This window comes from Lampetra fluviatilis, chromosome 77 (genome assembly GCF_964198595.1).
Source record: "Lampetra fluviatilis chromosome 77, kcLamFluv1.1, whole genome shotgun sequence".
NCBI lineage: Eukaryota > Metazoa > Chordata > Hyperoartia > Petromyzontiformes > Petromyzontidae > Lampetra > Lampetra fluviatilis.
In genome coordinates this window covers 2822182-2839742 of record NC_136351.1, presented here as the reverse complement: position 1 = coordinate 2839742, position 17561 = coordinate 2822182, and the positions used below count along the sequence as shown (strand labels likewise).

The 17561-nt window shown below is 52.0% G+C and overlaps 1 pseudogene; it reads left to right on the top strand.

The window, feature by feature from the left end:
• The first annotated feature begins 1454 nt into the window (after positions 1-1454).
• Positions 1455-17561, top strand: part of LOC144953521 (CTD small phosphatase-like protein 2) — a 126895-nt pseudogene continuing 110788 nt past the window's right edge.

The following is a 17561-nucleotide window of genomic DNA, read 5'->3' as shown; positions in this document are numbered from 1 at the left end:
CACTATTAAACAGGTCCTCCCTCCCTTCTGCTCCGTACTGGCACAAGCTAGTACTGCCGGCTATGAGTAGTGGTGATCATGGTCAACCGTGCCACTACATTACCCCCCCCCCCCCCACACACACACACTTCGTAGTATCCAGCCGTCCTGGCTGGCAGCATTCCCGCAAAATCGTAGTGCCAGCAGTCGGCACAGCAGCAATGTTCATGCTGTGAATGATGTGTTTCTATGTACTGTGTAGTTTAATAACATTCGTGATGTTATAGAAAAGTACCGTTATGTTCTTACAATGCTTGTGGAAAAATTATTTGCTATCTTTGGCTTCTTTTGACGACGTTGGAGTGATAGCACCATCTCTGCTTCAAAGATTGTGTATCTTTCTTCAATTGACTTCGGCCAAAAGCAGCATCCTCCTGAAATGTAATGTATAAAGGCATTACAATACATCATCTAGTACAACGTTAATATCCGATTTACTGAGGACTGAACTGTTGGCGCATATGTCACAGTGTCGAATATTATTAATACCTAGAAGACATTACGATTACGTCTCATCAATGAGCTATAGACCATCATCACGCAAATTCCAGTCATCCTCAAAGCAGTGGCTTCTGGCTGCCCATTAAACAAAGACGGTCACCGCATATTCGTGCGGCGCTTTCAGATTCGCTTCTGCAGCTGTCTGGAATGTTCTTCCTTCCGGTATTAAGAAGCCACTGGAGCTATGCACTTTTAAATATAAATGTAATGGTTGTTTCTTTAGAACTGCTTGTTGTTGTGTTTAGTTTGTTGTACTTTTCTCGCACCTCCGATTAGCATGATTGACTACGAACAGTGCGAAAGAAGTTCAACATGCATACATATGTAGGGGTGTTATGGAAGGGCGAACAAACACACAAGGGGTGGTTGTGCCCGCACGCGTAAGGATGCTTACATCCCACGTCCGCATCGGTTAGTCCTGAGGGGCTGTAACAGTGCTGTGATCCCCCACGGCCCCACCCCTCGGGGGGGAGTTGCTACCCGGTGGGCTCGGGGTTCACTATTCAGCTTAACCAGTGAAGAGCGAAGACCGGCTAGATAGGCCCTGGGACTCCCCTGGATCGCTGTCCTTCTAAGGACCGACCAGGGCAAGCCAGTGGCGTGGCCCCAAGATCCCAGAGCCGATGCTCTTGTAAGAGCCGGTCTGGTGGCTAAGGGTGCTGTGATCCTAGCTTGGCCAGAGCTGGATCAGCTAGCCTCCCCTAGCTCTCGAGTGGAGGACCTGGGAGTAGGCTAGCCGGTTAGAGTTAATGGGGTCTCCCTGTTAGACGGGTGAAGGGGGCGTTACCCCTTCGAGTGTTGTATACATTGGCCTGTGCTGAGTGAAACGTTATAATAAATAAGTGTGCCTCCGACTACGTCGTCTACGTCTCATTGAACCTACTACAACTGGAGTCAGAAGTGGTCTTCTAAAGATGGATACAAGACGGACAGCTCGTACCAGGGGACCTGGGGAGGATGGCACCTCGGCCAACTCAGAGCCTGAACTCGCCGAGGGCGAGTCTGTGCAACTGGGGCCGAGTCCACCGCCACCGCAGCAGCCGGACGGGTGGGGGCCGTCGGCTGACGGGCTGCGGGTGGCTCACTCCCGCCTGGCGGAGCTACTCTACGCGGCAGCCGCCATGCTGGAGGAAATTACCCACCTGGGGGTTTGAGGAGCAGCACGGGGCGACGATGGGCGACACGCAACGCCAGTTCCCGCCATTTCAACGGGGCTGGAGGTTGAATTTTCCGCCATCAGTACAGTGGGTGCTGAGGGTGGGGCCCGGGCACATCATGTGACCGACGATCGCCGACCAGACATCGCCACGCCATCAACAGCGGCCGACGGTGGCGAACGCCAATCAGCGGACAGAGTGTCACCAGCAGTGCGACCGCTGATGGCGTCCGCCATTCCCGCCGATACTGTACAGAATGGCGGGAACGGCGGTTGGCGATCTACGGCTGCGGAGTCCTCATTCCAGCAGCGATTGCCGGTCCTCCCCATTGATGTTCCGTGTTATGCTGCCAACGGGGGCTCGTTTGGCATTATCGGACAGATCCGCGTGCAAATTTGTATTGGCCTGTTCTTCACCTGTGGACGGCTGCTTGCGTTGTGGCCGAAACGTCGTGATAATTATTTTATCATGTTTTATTTTAATTTTTATTATTTTATTATTTCCCTTCTACGTGACTTTACTGAAAGAACCAAGAAAAAGATCTCCGTAGCCGATGCATATCCGCTCCCTCAGATGGATGAATCGCTTGACGCCCTGGCAGGGGCACGGTTCTTCTCCACGTTGGATTTACTGTCAGGGTTCTGGCAGCTCCCTCTGGATGATGAATCTAAACCAAAAAAGGCTTTCCGAACGCCGCACGGCCTATTCCAATTTAACCGCTTGCCGATGGGGCTCTACTCAGCGCCGGCAACTTTCCAGCGCTTAATGGAATTGGTTCTTGCTGGTTTGCAATGGGATTCTTGTCTGATTTACCTTGACGATATCATCGTCTTTAGTAAAACATTCGACGAACACCTCCAGAGGTTGCGGGCTGTTTTTCTCAAGATGTGTGGTGCTAATTTGAAATTCAAGCAGCAAAAATGTCATTTGCTCCGCGAATTGGTGCGGTATTTGGGCCACATTGTCGGACGGTCAGGTATTTCCACAGATCCCGCCAAAACGCAATGTGTCAGCTCCTTGCCGACTCCCACCTCGATGGGGGAGGTTAGGAGTTTCATTGGATTTGCGTCGTATTATCGACGGTTTGTCGCCAATTTCGTGACGGTCGCTAAGCCCTTACATGCCTTGACATCAAAGGGGGTCAAGTTTCACTGGGGCCAGGAGGAGGAGGCTGCTTTTCGTTCCCTCCCAGACGCCCTAGTGGGGGTCCCTCCATTAAGTTATCCCGACTTTTCGAAACCCTTCTTGCTCGATACGGACGCAAGCAACACGGGCATTGGGGGCGTGCTTTCCCAGGTTGTTGGGGGCGTAGAGCATGTCGTGGCATACGGCAGTCGGGTTTTGTCTCCAGTGGCGCAAAGGTACTGTGTCACCCGTCGGGAACTATTGGCAATTGTTTACTTCATTCAGCATTATCGCCCATATCTGTACGGTCGCCATTTCACCGTCCGCACAGATCATGCGGTGTCGTTACAGTACGCCTTGCGGGTTCAACAGCCATTGGGACAATTGTCCCGATGGTTGGAGATTCTCCAAGATTTCGATTTCGAGACTACATATCGTAAGGGCGTTCGCCACACGAATGCAGATGCTCTGTCGCGTTTGCCGCCCACCTCCGATTGCGCTTGCCTCCTGGGTTCGGGGCGTTGCAGACCTCCGAATGGAATCTCTGATTTGATCCTTGCAGCTGCCGCTGATGTGCCTTCAATTGCGGGTCCTATTGAGCAAGAAGGGAGGGGTTCCTTGCTGAGATTGTCTGTTGCGGAATGGGGGTGCCTCCCAATGGAGGACACCTCCCTCCTCGCGTTGCGCCATCGCATCGGGGGATCTGTTCGGGGAGCGGAAAATGTCGACTCATGGGGGTTGTTCCAGGTTCTCTTGATGCATTGGGACGGGAGATCCCGCCGCCACTGGCTGGTGGTGCCTTCCACACTGAGGGGTAGGGTGGTGTGGGCTGCTCACGAGCGACTCCTCCACCTGGGGACTCACAAAACCCTTGCCATGCTCCAGCTCGATTTCTTCTGGCTGGGCATGGCAAGGGACGTGGATGATCTCTTAGGGTCTTGTACTCAGTGCGCGCAACGGAAGCCACCAGCAAGGGGGTCCAACCCACTGCTGCAGTCTATTAAGGTTTCCCAGGTTAATGAACTCGTCAGGCTTGATATTTTGGGTCCATTCCCTGCTACACCTAGGGGAAATAAATACCTATTGGTTGGTGTGGAATTTTTTACGCGATGGCCTATGGCCTGGCCCCTCGCCAACCAGTCGCCAGCAGCCATCGCGGAGGCCTTTGTCCAGGGCTACGTCCTCGACAAGGGTACTCCGGAGCGGTTGCTGACCGACCAGGGGAAAAATGTATCGGGTAAACTACTCTACGAGGTGTGCAAGCTCCTGGGTATGAAACAATTTGTACCTCCCCATATCACCCGCAAACTGACGGGATGGTGGAACGTCTGCATCGGACTATCACGTCCATGCTGTCTCACCATGTGTCTGAATCCCAGACCGACTGGGACCTTCATATCCCGGGGGTTTTGGCAGCCTACAGGAAGGCTCCTCATGCGGCGACCGGATTCTCGCCCTTCTTCTTAATGTACGGTCGTTAGGCTGAACCGCCTGTCGCAACTCAGCTGCGAGTCTCCGTGCCGCATGCTAAATCCAAATTGGCCGACCATGTCAAGTTCAACATCTCTAAATTGACAGAGGCGCAGGAGGCGGCCATCCAAAATTCAGACCTCCGCCAGAAGGCGAATGAAAGGCTCAAGCTGGGCCTGGTACATGTGCTCCAGTGGAAACCGGGTGACAAAGCGTGGTTGCACTGTCCCCAAGTTCCGCTGGCAACCTCGTCGAAGCTGTTGCGGCCGTGGCGGGGGCCCGTGGAAGTGGTGCAAGTCTTGCGGCCACAATGTGTCTATATTCAGTGGGGAAAGCGTCGGTGGTTCGTGCACCCCTCGCGGTTGAAACCGTTCGTTGCGCCCCATGTTCCTACTCCACACACACATGGCCGAACATGTGAGGGGTCCACCGAATTCCGGAGTCCGACTTCGCTGCATTCACCTGACTTGCCACTGACTCTTCCGCTTCTAGGTGCACCGAGATTGACGTGCTCGCGACTGCCAACCCCTCCCGGAGTGGTTGAAGGTCACTCGTCTGCGAAGCCAGACGCTCTCGCACCCGAACTATTGACAATCACGGCTGGGCCAGCCGGGGCTGCCCCTTGTGACGGTCCCGCTGCAAGAACGCGTGCCAAATCGCGCAGACTTTTGTGAGGTCGGCCTCTCATGCAGCCCTTGCTGGGGTCGCGGGGGGGGGGGGGTGATCCGTTCGGGGTGGGGAAACTTGTAATTGTACATATGTTGGTTTCTTATGGGATGGGGTATTTATTGGTGGTACGTCGTTTTTCTTTTTTTTCCTCGGTATTGTTGATGTTGTTACTGTTGTTATTGTTGTTGTTGCTGTTGTTGTTGTTATTAATGCGAGGCACACACGGGTTTGGGGGGGATTTATCTTTATTGTGAATTTTGTTGCAGCCGGGACGGCTGCGGGCTGTACAGGGCGGGGGGGGTGATGTAGGGGTGTTACGGGAGGGCGAACAAACACACAAGGGGTGGTTGTGCCCGCACGCGGATGGATGCTTACATCCACTTCCGCATCGGTTAGCCCTGGGGGGCTGTAACGGCGCTGTGATCCCCCACGGCCCCACCCCTCGAGGGGGAGTTGCTAAATAAGGCGGTGAGCCGGTGGGCTCGGGGTTCAGTATTCAGCATAACCAGTGAAGAGCGAAGACCGGCTCGATAGGCCCTGGGACTCCCCTGGATCGCTGTCCTTCTAAGGACCGACCAGGGCAAGCCAGTGGCGTGGCCCCGAGAACTCAGAGCCGATGCTCTTGTAAGAGCTGGTCTGGTGGCTAAGGGTGCCGTGATCCGAGCTTGGCCAGAGCTGGATCAGCTAGCCTTCCCTAGCTCTCGAGTGGAGGACCTGGGAGTAGGCTAGCCAGCTCGAGTTAATGGGGTCTCCCTGTTAGAGGGGTGAAGGGGCCGTTACCCCCTCGAGTGTTGTATACATTGGTCTGTGCTGAGTGAAACGTTATAATAAATAAGTGTGCCTCCGACTGCATCGTCTACGTCTCATTGAACCTACTACACATATGTAGTGGTGATACGCGCTGGGGTAGCGATCGGGTGCCAGCGCGTCGTGATTGGATGGGTGTGTGGTGACGCGCGCTGACGGTGAGGGATCAGGGGTCAGCGCGGGATCGTGGGTTGTATGGTGCTGATTGGCTGGGTGCCAGTGACGCGCTGGTGAGGGAGTGATCGGGTGGCAGCGCGGCGTGATTGGTTGGTGAGTGGAAACACGCGCTGGGGGAAAGCGGATCGTAGAGATAGCGCGTCGTGATTGGTTCACTAAGGAGCGATGCTCACGTCGAGGTCCGCATCCGCTCCGTCTCCCGGGAGGAGGGACTATATAAGGTGATGCACACAGGCGTAAGGGAGGAGTGTAACCATCGAAGACTGAAGACGGAGAGATAGAGCCCTGAGGGGAGTGTAGTGTGAGCATGTAGTGTGAGCATGCAGTGTGAGCATGCAGAGTGTGTAGCCAGAGACGCAAGGTCTACACGAGATAAGTAATGAGTGTGTAGCCAGAGACATAAGGTCTACACGAGATAAGTAATGAGTGTGTAGCCAGAGACGAAAGGTCTACACGAGATAAGTAATGAGTGTGTGTAGCCAGAGACATAGGGTCTACACGACACAAGTGATGAAGAGTGTAGCCAGAGGCATAAGGTCTACACGAGACGAGTGAAGAGTGTAGCCAGAGGCACGGAGTTAGCCAGGGGCACAGAGTCTACACGAGCGGAGTGAAGTGTGCTATAAGAAGAATAGAGGTCACGAGTTGTACCGGGGTATGGTGACCGTACTCGGAAGAATAGAGACCACACGTTGTATCGAGATAAGTGAAGATTTAATAAAATAAGTGTGTTACCCGTCAAGGAGTTTCCTGCCGTCATTTCCAATACTTCAACTGGCGTCAGAAGTGAAACAGGCTTCCAAGCATGGAAACAAGGAAGACCCGTCGGACCCACGGGATTGACCGCGAGGATAACCTTGACGACTCGGGGCCGCTGGTGGCGGGGGGTGAGGACGAAGAATTGCCCACGCTACAGGATCCGTCGACTGCGCCGGGCGAGCGACCGGGGACCGATGCCGTGCTCCGCGAGGCGCACTCCCGACTGGCGGAGCTGCTGCTCACCGCCGCGTCCATCTTGGCGGAGATCAGCTCGTCGGGAGGAGCGGGGACGGCGGCGGACATTCTACAGGGTCGCACCGCAGATTCCCGCCAAAATGAATGGGGGATTCCCGCCATTGCATCGGCGCCGACTTTTGGCGGGAACGGCGAGCGCCACGTGGCGGCGGTTACCCAAGCGCGCGCGTCGACGTCATCAGCGCGCGACGGGGTCCGCCATTTTACATCCGCCACTGGAGCCGCCATCTTACACACCGACGGAGAGGCGGAGAGGAACCACGAGGCGGACGACTTCATCTTTCAACAGCGCCTGCCCACATTGTCTGCCTTCAAGGCGGAAGGCGGGGACTGGGGCCAATTTCAGCGCAGGTTTTTGGCGCATCAGGAGATGTCCGCCTGGTCCGATGCTACGGCGCTGCGGGCGTTGCCTGCCATGCTGGACGACGACGCGCTCGCGGCCTTCAGGTCCGCACGGAAGTCGGACCGCTCCACGCTGAAGGATGCGCTGGGTCTCATGGCCAAGGTCTACGGACCTCCCTCGGCGTGCCGCCATCATTTTTATGCAAGGCGGAAGGCGGCCACGGAGACCGCGCTTGCCTATCGCACGGCGTTGCTGGCTCTCGCCGATGCTGCGTTGCCTCGTATGGACGAGGAGGACCAAGATGCGATGGTTTTGGAGCAGCTGCTCAAGTTGGCGCAGGACCTGGGGGTCCCTATCAACACGGCTGACGAGATCGATATTTCTTCCTTGAGAGTCGCCACGAGTATTCAAGCGCACGAGGTCCTACAACGAAAACAGGGAGTTGTCTGCAACGCTGCCGTCGTCTCAGCTCCGGGTTCGGTAGTCACCGAACCCCAAGTCGTCAGCCCACGAGAGGAGGTGTTCACCGCGGGACGACCAGGGGACTGGAGGCCGGGGGCTCGGTCGCCTCTGCGATCGGCCCGCAAGCCGGAGCAACCGAGATCTACTCCGACCCTCATCACGTGTTATAACTGTGGCCTCCGGGGCCACGTGGCGTCCGGGTGCCGCGCTCCACGTCAGCGCGCCATGGGAGCTCGGCTGGACGACGACCAAGGGCCCAAGTCATCTCTACAATCCCCGGCAAGTCGCGGCACCTCACATGCTCGCCTGTATACTCGACACACATGGGACGCCGCGTTGCGGCGGAGGAGGGCCGGTTAAGGTTCGGGGATTCGGTTCGGCGAGGGGGGTTCGGCTGGGACCAGGGAGACATTGAATGGGCGGAATTGGGGCATAGAATTGTGGCTGCTTCAGCGGGTTCGTCCGTCGTTACGGGATCTATTGATGGGGTCGAGGTCAGGCTGTTAGTGGACACGGGGGCGTCGGCGACTATTATATCGGACCTCATTTATAATATTCTCCCAGTCCAATGTCGTCCGCTGCTCCTAGTGGATGTGCCATTTTACGCCACTAATGGGGGATCGTTGGGCATTATCGGTCAGATTAGGGCGTCCATTTGCATTGGAGATATCAAATTGTCGGGACCCGTTTTCGTTTCGTCTTCTTTGGCGGTTCCTTGTCTTTTGGGCACTGATTTTTTGGCTAAAATGCCCATTAAAATTCTTATCGATCAGCGGTGCATTGAACTGCCATCGGGTCGCCAGATTTCATTTTTGACGAACCCTACTGAAATTCGGACGGCGTGCGCTACGATACAAGCGGTGGCGACACAGACCGTGCACGTGCCCCCGGGTTCACAGATGTTAATTCCCCTCCGGTTGCGGAAACCATGGGTGAGGGAGACTTCGGAACAAGGCATGCTTTTGGGTCCTTCTAACAAGGCTGTCGGGGGTCTTGATTTGTCGGTGGCTCACACTTTGGTGCGGGCTGATAAGGATCCGTTTGTAATGGTTTTGAACGCGGGGTCGCGGCCAGCCGTCATTCAGCAGGGCACCGTGCTGGCTCACGCGGCGCGGGTCCCTGCGGATGAGCGGTTGGTTGCGCAGGCAGGTTCGAGCCCCACGCAGAACGTTGAGCCAAGGGAGGACCTTGAATGGGTTCATTCGCTGTGCGCCGCCTCGGACGATTTGTCAGCGGTACAGTTGGGTGCGCTGCGCGAGTTGCTCATAGAATTTTCTGATGTGTTCAGTAAACATAAGTATGACATTGGGTGCACAGATTTGTTGCACCAACACATTGAAACGGGCGATGCGGCGCCGGTCAGGCTAAATCCCTTCTGACTGAGTCCTGCTGAGAAGGAACATGTTCAGTCGGCTGTTAACGAGATGCTAGAAGCCGACATTATTTCGCCCTCCTCCAGTCCGTGGGGAGCGCCTATTGTGCTGGTTAAGAAGCAGGACGGTTCCTTGCGATTCTGCGTAGATTTCCGTCGCCTGAATAAGATCTCTGTGGCGGACGCGTATCCGCTCCCCAGGATGGACGAGTCCCTCGATGCATTGTCCGGTGCGCGATATTTTTCGACTCTTGATTTGTTATCGGGTTTCTGGCAGTTGCCACTCGACGAAGAGTCGAAACCTAAGACAGCATTTCGGACTCCAGGGGGCCTGTTCCAGTTTAACCGGTTACCCATGGGACTTCACTCCTCTCCAGCGACGTTTCAGCGCCTTATGGAGTTGGTTTTGTCGGGCTTACAATGGGATACGTGCTTGATTTACATGGACGATGTCATTGTTTTCAGTAAAACATTTGAGGAACACCTCCAGCGATTGAGAGGGGTGTTCTTGCGAATGCGATCGGCTAAATTGAAATTTAAACTGGCCAAATGCCACCTTCTTCGTAAGTCGGTTAGATACTTGGGTCACATTGTCGACTCTTCGGGGATTTCTACCGATCCCGCGAAGACGGACTGTGTCGGTTCGTGGCCGACACCTACGTCAGTTTCCGACGTGCGTAGTTTCATCGGGTTTGCTTCTTATTACCGGCGGTTCGTTGAGCACTTCGCCACTATTGCAAAACCCTTGCACGCTCTAACGGCGAAGGGAGTGAAGTTCCGATGGGGACCGGAGGAGGAAGCCGCGTTTCGCTCCCTCCGGGACGCCTTGGTGGGTGCCCCACCCTTGTGCTATCCCGATTTTGCGAGTCCCTTCTTGCTGGACACGGATGCTAGCAACACGGGCATTGGGGGGGTGCTATCCCAAGTCGTTGGGGGTGTCTAAAGAGTTGTCGCTTACGGTAGTAGGGTGTTGTCTCCGGCGGAGCAGCGCTACTGCGTCACCCGTCGCGAGCTGCTTGCCATTGTTTTTTTTGTACAACAGTTCAGACCATATCTTTATGGTCGTCACTTTACGGTCCGAACGGACCATGCGGCGCTACAGTATTCATTGAGGGTCGCCCAACCCTCGGGCCAATTGTCGCGGTGGTTGGAAGTCCTCCAGGACTATCAGTTCACGACTACGTACCGTAAGGGGTTGCGACACACAAATGCCGACGGCCTGTCGCGATTGTTGCCTTGTCATAAATGTGCGTGTTTGTCGGGATCGGCGCGCTGTAAACCGCCGGTTGCGGGAGATATGGGGGCACTGGCTGCGACCGCGGGCGCACCGATCGTGGATGTTACCGCTACCTCTCAGGGTCAGGACTCGCTGCTCTCATTGTCGCTCAGTGAATGGGGCCATCTCCAAATGGCGGACAGTTCGCTGCTAGCATTGCGCCGCAAGGTGGGGGGTCCCAAGGAGGACCAGGAGCGTACCGGCTCCTATGTACTTAAGCAGGGCATGTTATTAAGATGGGACAGTTTGTCCCGGCGGCACGCGCTTGTGGTGCCTTCCGCTGTACGGGGGAAGGTTGTCTTGGTGGCCCACGAACGCCTCTTGCATTTGGGAGTCAACAAAACGCTTGCCCTGCTTCAGCGTGACTATTATTGGCCGGGAATGGGGAATGACGTGGTAAATATTCTGAAGGGGTGCGTTGAGTGCACCAGACGGAAACCACCGCCCGTGCCAGCTAATCCACCGCTGCAATCTATTCAGGTCACGCGCACTAACGAGCTCGTTGCACTCGATATTCTGGGGCCTTTTCCAGTCACGCCTAGAGGGAATAAATACATGTTGGTGGGGGTCGAATATTTCACCCGGTGGCCTATGGCGTGGCCTCTCGCCAACCAGTCGGCAGCGGCTGTGACGGACGCCTTTGTCCAGGGCTATGTCCTGGACAAGGGGGCTCCCGAACGCTTGCTGACCGACCAAGGGAAACATTTTTCGAGTAAATTGTTGCAAGAGGTGTGCGATCTGTTGGGTACCAAGAAGGTGCGTACCTCCCCGTACCACCCGCAGACGGACGGGATGGTGGAGAGACTTCACAAGACCTTGACTTCTATGCTGTGCCAGCAGGTGTGTGAGGCACAGGTAGATTGGGACCTGCAGGTCCCGGGGGTCCTTGCCGCGTATAGAATGGCCCCCCATGCAGCGACGGGTTTTCCCCCATTCTATTTGATGTACGGTCGGGAAGCCGACCCGCCCATGGAAACGCAGCTTGGCCTGTCCGCTCCACGAACTAATTGTAAATTGGCAGAACACATTAAATTCAATATTCACAAGCTGACAGAGGCAAGGGAGGCCGCACGGCTTAATTCGCGGGCTCGCCAAATTGCTAATGAACGGTTGCGGGCACGGAAGGTGTCCGTGCACGAATGGAAACCTGGTGACAGGGCCTGGCTGCATTGCCCTCAGGCACCCTTGGCTACTTCGCCTAAATTGTTGAGGCCATGGCGGGGGCCCGTGGAGGTCGTGCGCGTTGCACGGCCCCAGTGCGTTCAGATAAAATGGGGAAAACGACGGTGGTACGTCCACCCCTCCCGACTGAAACCGTTCTCGCCTCCATATGGCCTCCCATTGTGTCGTGAGGGCCGAGCATGTGACGTGACCGACGACCCAAAGGGGGAAATGTCTCTGCCTGATCCTCACATGTCTCCGCCTGATCTGCTCCCAGGTGTCTCGGAACTGACAGCTGCCGACCATCGGCGGCCGGATCTTCGCGGCGGGGCCGGCCCTTTCAGGCCCGTTCCACGCCGTCTAGAGCAGCCGGAGCCGCCGGACGGTCGTCAGTGTCCCGTCCCATATGACGGACCGGCCAGACGGACTCGCGCCAGGTCGCGCTACTTTGTATGACCTGCCACGTGAGGAGTCGAGGCAGTTGGAGCGCCTCGTCACTGCGTGTAGTTGCAGAGACGCTGGGCGCGTTCATTTTCTGGAAATCGCTTTTATTATGATGTTCGTCGGGCTGTATATAGCTTCTTATAAGGTGTTGTGTGTGGTATTGTTGACTTTTCTTGTGTTAATTGTCAAATTGTACATAGGTTGCTGTTGTGTTGTTGTTGTTGTGTTACGGGGCACACTGGGGGGGTGGGGGTTTTGTTGTGTTAACGTTGTGTGAGGTTGTTGGTTAGCAGCCGGGACGGTTGCGAGCTATGTGGGGGGGGGGGTGATGTAGTGGTGATATGCGCTGGGGTAGCGATCAGGTGCCAGCGCGTCGTGATTGGATGGGTGTGTGGTGACGCGCGCTGACGGTGAGGGATCAGGGGTCAGCGCGGGATCGTGGGTTGTGTGGTGCTGATTGGCTGGGTGCCAGTGACGCGCTGGTGAGGGAGTGATCGGGTGGCAGCGCGGCGTGATTGGTTGGTGAGTGGAAACACGCGCTGGGGGAAAGCGGATCGTAGAGATAGCGCGTCGTGATTGGTTCACTAAGGAGCGATGCTCACGTCGAGGTCCGCATCCGCTCCGTCTTCCGGGAGGAGGGACTATATAAGGTGATGCACACAGGCGTAAGGGAGGAGTGTAACCATCGAAGACTGAAGACGGAGAGATAGAGCCCTGAGGGGAGTGTAGTGTGAGCATGTAGTGTGAGCATGCAGTGTGAGCATGCAGAGTGTGTAGCCAGAGACGCAAGGTCTACACGAGATAAGTAATGAGTGTGTAGCCAGAGACGTAAGGTCTACACGAGATAAGTAATGAGTGTGTAGCCAGAGACGAAAGGTCTACACGAGATAAGTAATGAGTGTGTGTAGCCAGAGACATAGGGTCTACACGAGACAAGTGATGAAGAGTGTAGCCAGAGGCATAAGGTCTACACGAGACGAGTGAAGAGTGTAGCCAGAGGCACGGAGTTAGCCAGGGGCACAGAGTTTACACGAGCGGAGTGAAGTGTGCTATAAGAAGAATAGAGGTCACGAGTTGTACCGGGGTATGGTGACCGTACTCGGAAGAATAGAGACCACACGTTGTATCGAGATAAGTGAAGATTTAATAAAAGAAGTGTGTTACCCGTCAAGGAGTTTCCTGCCGTCATTTCCAATACTTCACATATATGCACCAATAGGCTAATAGACGAAATAGTGTGACAACTGCTTTTAGTACCAGAAAAATATTTACTGAGATTTAGAAGTCAGAGTATGTGAGTGAGATAACAAAAAAATACAATGCTATGTATGAATTAGTTACGGTGACAGCCATGTGAGTAACTGATCTCCTCATCTTGCTAACAACCAGGACCGTAGAGATGTTTTAGCTGGTCACTATCAGTCCATCGTATTTAAAAGTAATAACCAATTAACTTAGTATGAGCTGGTGTAACTGAGCATTAGGGAGGTCTAGGTTGGTTACTCAGATGTTCTGTTAATAGTACCTGACAAGTGAGACTACTCTGAGTTAATCCCTTTAATCTCATTAAATAACACAACTTAATTCATGATGACATAAAATAAATTGATGATCTATCACAGCACTGTAACAACAGCAGTCTCTTTAATCAACTTGTTTCACTTATTCTTTGTGTGTTATTATCCCTATAATGCTAATTTAATTAACCATATTAACCAATTAACGCTTACAAATAACCTCACTTCCATTAAAACTCCTTCTCTATACTTAACACAATACACTTTTATATAATGAAGGATCGCCTATTTTTAACAGCACTAAGCTCTTTCACGTGGTAGATGTGCTTTTGTTAACGCCTGATGATACTGGATGCAATCTCCAGTGAAACGTCACGTGGAAACACTTTGTTTTTAACATTCCGGTTTGCTGAAAACCAAATGAATTGGCATATTTGCCCATGTGACAAACTTGATTTGATTGGCTCTGTCGGGTGGTTGGAGGCTTATACGTTAAAACATGACATTCTGCATCCACGATCAAACCCAAAAGAAACCAATTATGAATAACAATATTTGTCGTGAAAGGCTACGTATAAAATTGCAGACATATAGACACGCAAATCTAGTTTGATTTTAAAATAGTTATTCGCGAACACTATGATAAATAAATAAAAATATATATTTGGGATATTGTGCTTTTCATGGTGTAGAATTAAAGACTATGATCACCATTATAAGGGAACCAAAGTATGAAAATAGGTTTTCTCCTTTTTTCTGGCAACAAAACAGGTATTAAGTTGTTAAACACCAAACTGAAACCTTTCACAAGGAATTATGTTTGCATTAACCACAATGCTTGTTGTCAAAATATAAACAAAAAGCATACTGTGATAATATATGCATTGTCCTTGAAACTGATTAGTCCACACCAGAGACAGCTTTCTTTTGAGCCTCGTCTCAAATGGTGTTAGGCCAGCGGACGCCAAAAGGCGTACAGCGCTGTACCAGACTATGCATCACACGTGGACAAGATATATCCATCTTCGTCTCATCTCTGTTCGGCATCCCACAGGGATACCTTCATGGCCCCATTCTCTTTGCAGCTTTTGTGTCTCCAGTAGCCGTACTCGTACAGAGTTTCGGTGTATCTGTAGGCTGATAATACCCAGCTTCACATCAATTTTAAAACGTTTGGTCCTGATACAATAAACCTGCTCTCAGAATGTGTATCAGCTTTGCAACATTGGACGATGCCAAACAACCCACAACTCAACCCGTAAAAGAGCCCATGATTTTGTCAAAAACGCATGGGTCATCGACTGCGGATTAATCCCCTTCAAAAATGTATTTGTCAAGAGGACCAGTTTCCTCAATGCTCTTGTTATATGATGGCTTCATAATTCTTCATACTTTTATAACTGAAAGCCTCGATAAGCCTCTCGTGTCACTTTCTCAGCATTGCTACCACGGCGTGGGGCCGTCACTAAGTTTGCGACATCTAAATGTAGAGGATGGCCTATGATGGCGAAAGTGTGACTTCCTGGGACGTTTCCTCGAACTCCACACGGTTGACGTGCTCCTGCCTCCAAGAAACTCGTACAGCCGACGACAAAAGAGCCTTAAAAATGAAAATCCCTCTCGCCATGGATTTCTGCTAGCTGCCAGCCACCTCTATTCCCAAGCATGGACTAGCGACGTCATGTGAGAAATCCCCTCTCAAGGACCTCACCACAAAAATCCCAAATAACAACAACAGACCGAAAGCCAATCATCGGGGACCTATATCTGTGAAAAATGTATATAAACCTCCAAGCACCATGTGGAGCCCAAACATGCTGCCTGCCGCGACCCATCCCGTGGTTTTCTTTGGTGATTTCAACAGCCGTCACAATTCCTGGGACTATGCAATTGATTAAACTCAGTGGCGGCTCCTGCAAAATCTCTCAGGGGGGGCAAATGTCTGGATGATTGATAAGGATAAGGTCCACCCATGCAATGGATAAATTAACAGCTTAAGCATGTAAAGGCAACTTCACTTCTTTAATATTAATGAAAAATAAAGTGACTCTTATAATACATCTTGTTTGTTTCTATACTCACTATTAAAACAAACCACTCAAGTTTATTTTATTAAAGATTCCACTAGGTGGCGACAAATTATATTGTTGGATGAAACGTGCTTACGTATGAAGACATAAGCACGTATGATGACGTAAGCACGTTAGGGCGAGCCCTCCCGGAAGCCATAGAGAATGCATTGCAGCGCCCCCGTTCGAAAAAAAACATCTTTGAATGTAAGTCTATGGGAACACTCGGGGCGATTCTCAGCTGGAGGGAAATCGCCCAAAAAGAGGCGGTACTCCACAGAACGTAGCATGACGCTGATTGGACTATATCCAGAGGCACAGTGACGGCTAGCGTGACTCTGTGGTTGAATGACATTGGTGGTGCGTCGCCCAATCGCCCTAATGAAGAAACCGCTCCTGATTAAACTTGTCAACGACTGGGCAGCAACTGGTAAGTTGTTCCTCCATTCAACGCAAAATATCGAGGCAACTTGGTGGATGGACACAACAGGCAAAGGAATGGTTGTCCATGGAGAGGACGTGGCCAAAGTGACGACTTCCATAAAAATTCGAGTGATGAAATACGTTCATCCAAAACCAGTGAGATGGATTTTGACGTCGTTGAACCAATAATATAACTGGGCTTTCCTCTTTATGACAGTATGCCACTCATTGTTATTTTAAATTCACACGTAGGCTTTTACCATCAATACTATTCGTGATAACGGGGTTTTTGCGGGGGTTTAGATTACATAAAGGTAAATGCATCTTAAACCCACCACGACCACCCGACACTGCCCGTTAGCAAGGTTCGGCTGAGTCGGAGTGGAGCTTCACGACACATTTAAATTGACCCGATCTCATACAAACAGAGTAAAACATATGTTGTGTTCAACGTACACGTTTTTTTACGTGAAATGTCACAAAATCAACAAGTTAATAAATTGTTCTAGTCAGATTGCGAGCCACGATAAATAAATGTGCACTTCCTCCTGCCTACATATGCTACCACCACCACAAGAGTCATCGCTAAAACTTCCATTGCGTCACTGTTCTACTTGGCATTGCACGATCGTACTTTGCAAGCTCGAAATGTGCTCTAAATAAGCTCACTGGCCATGCAGTCTCAAGGAGGCACTCTAAGAGTCATACTATTATAAATGCGTATATTTATTGCTTAAGTTTTATTACACGTAACAAATACAATTATAATAATATTTAATATATCATGAGGTATTGTCACGCAACCCGAGCTCAAGAAAGTCTCCAATGCTGACCACGACCGCCTTCAACCCTGGGGTCTTTCTCCCCCTGCACTGTGATAGTCAGGGGAAAACGGGACATGCAGAGGCTGGCTATGTACAGTACGAAAGAAGTTAACCATACATGCGTCATCAACAGCCGTGCCATGGCACAGGTGATATGTCTGGGTGCAAGGAAGTGGCGGCTCGTGACATTTCCACTAAGTGGAGCTGTTGTGAGTGACCTCTGAAAAAATGGTGTTCTAATTAAGAAAAACCTCGACATGTTATTGGCGTTCCCGTGAAAGTGATATAACTGTATTATCTACCAACGGTTGGCATTTAGAAACTATCGGTAAGTACCCGGCGTTGCCCGGGGCGAAAAAGACAGACACACACATCGACCGACACACACAGACATTGACCCACACACACAAAGACATCGACTTACACACACACATATGGACTCACACACACAGACATCCACTTTAAATACACACATATGGAGCCATGAGCGTTTTTTTCACCGCCCTGAACTGGTCTCAAACGGCGTGGCTAAAATGCGAAAATAATCGAAATGCATGAAGGGATATCTCTCACTCGGACGCCTTCACCTCCCCGAGACACAAATCAGACTGTGGTGTTGCAGCGGTTTCTAATGTGAACAACTTTAAATATTATTTTCATTAGGCAATTCACGTTGAAATAATCATTATATTAAAAAATAACACGACAAAA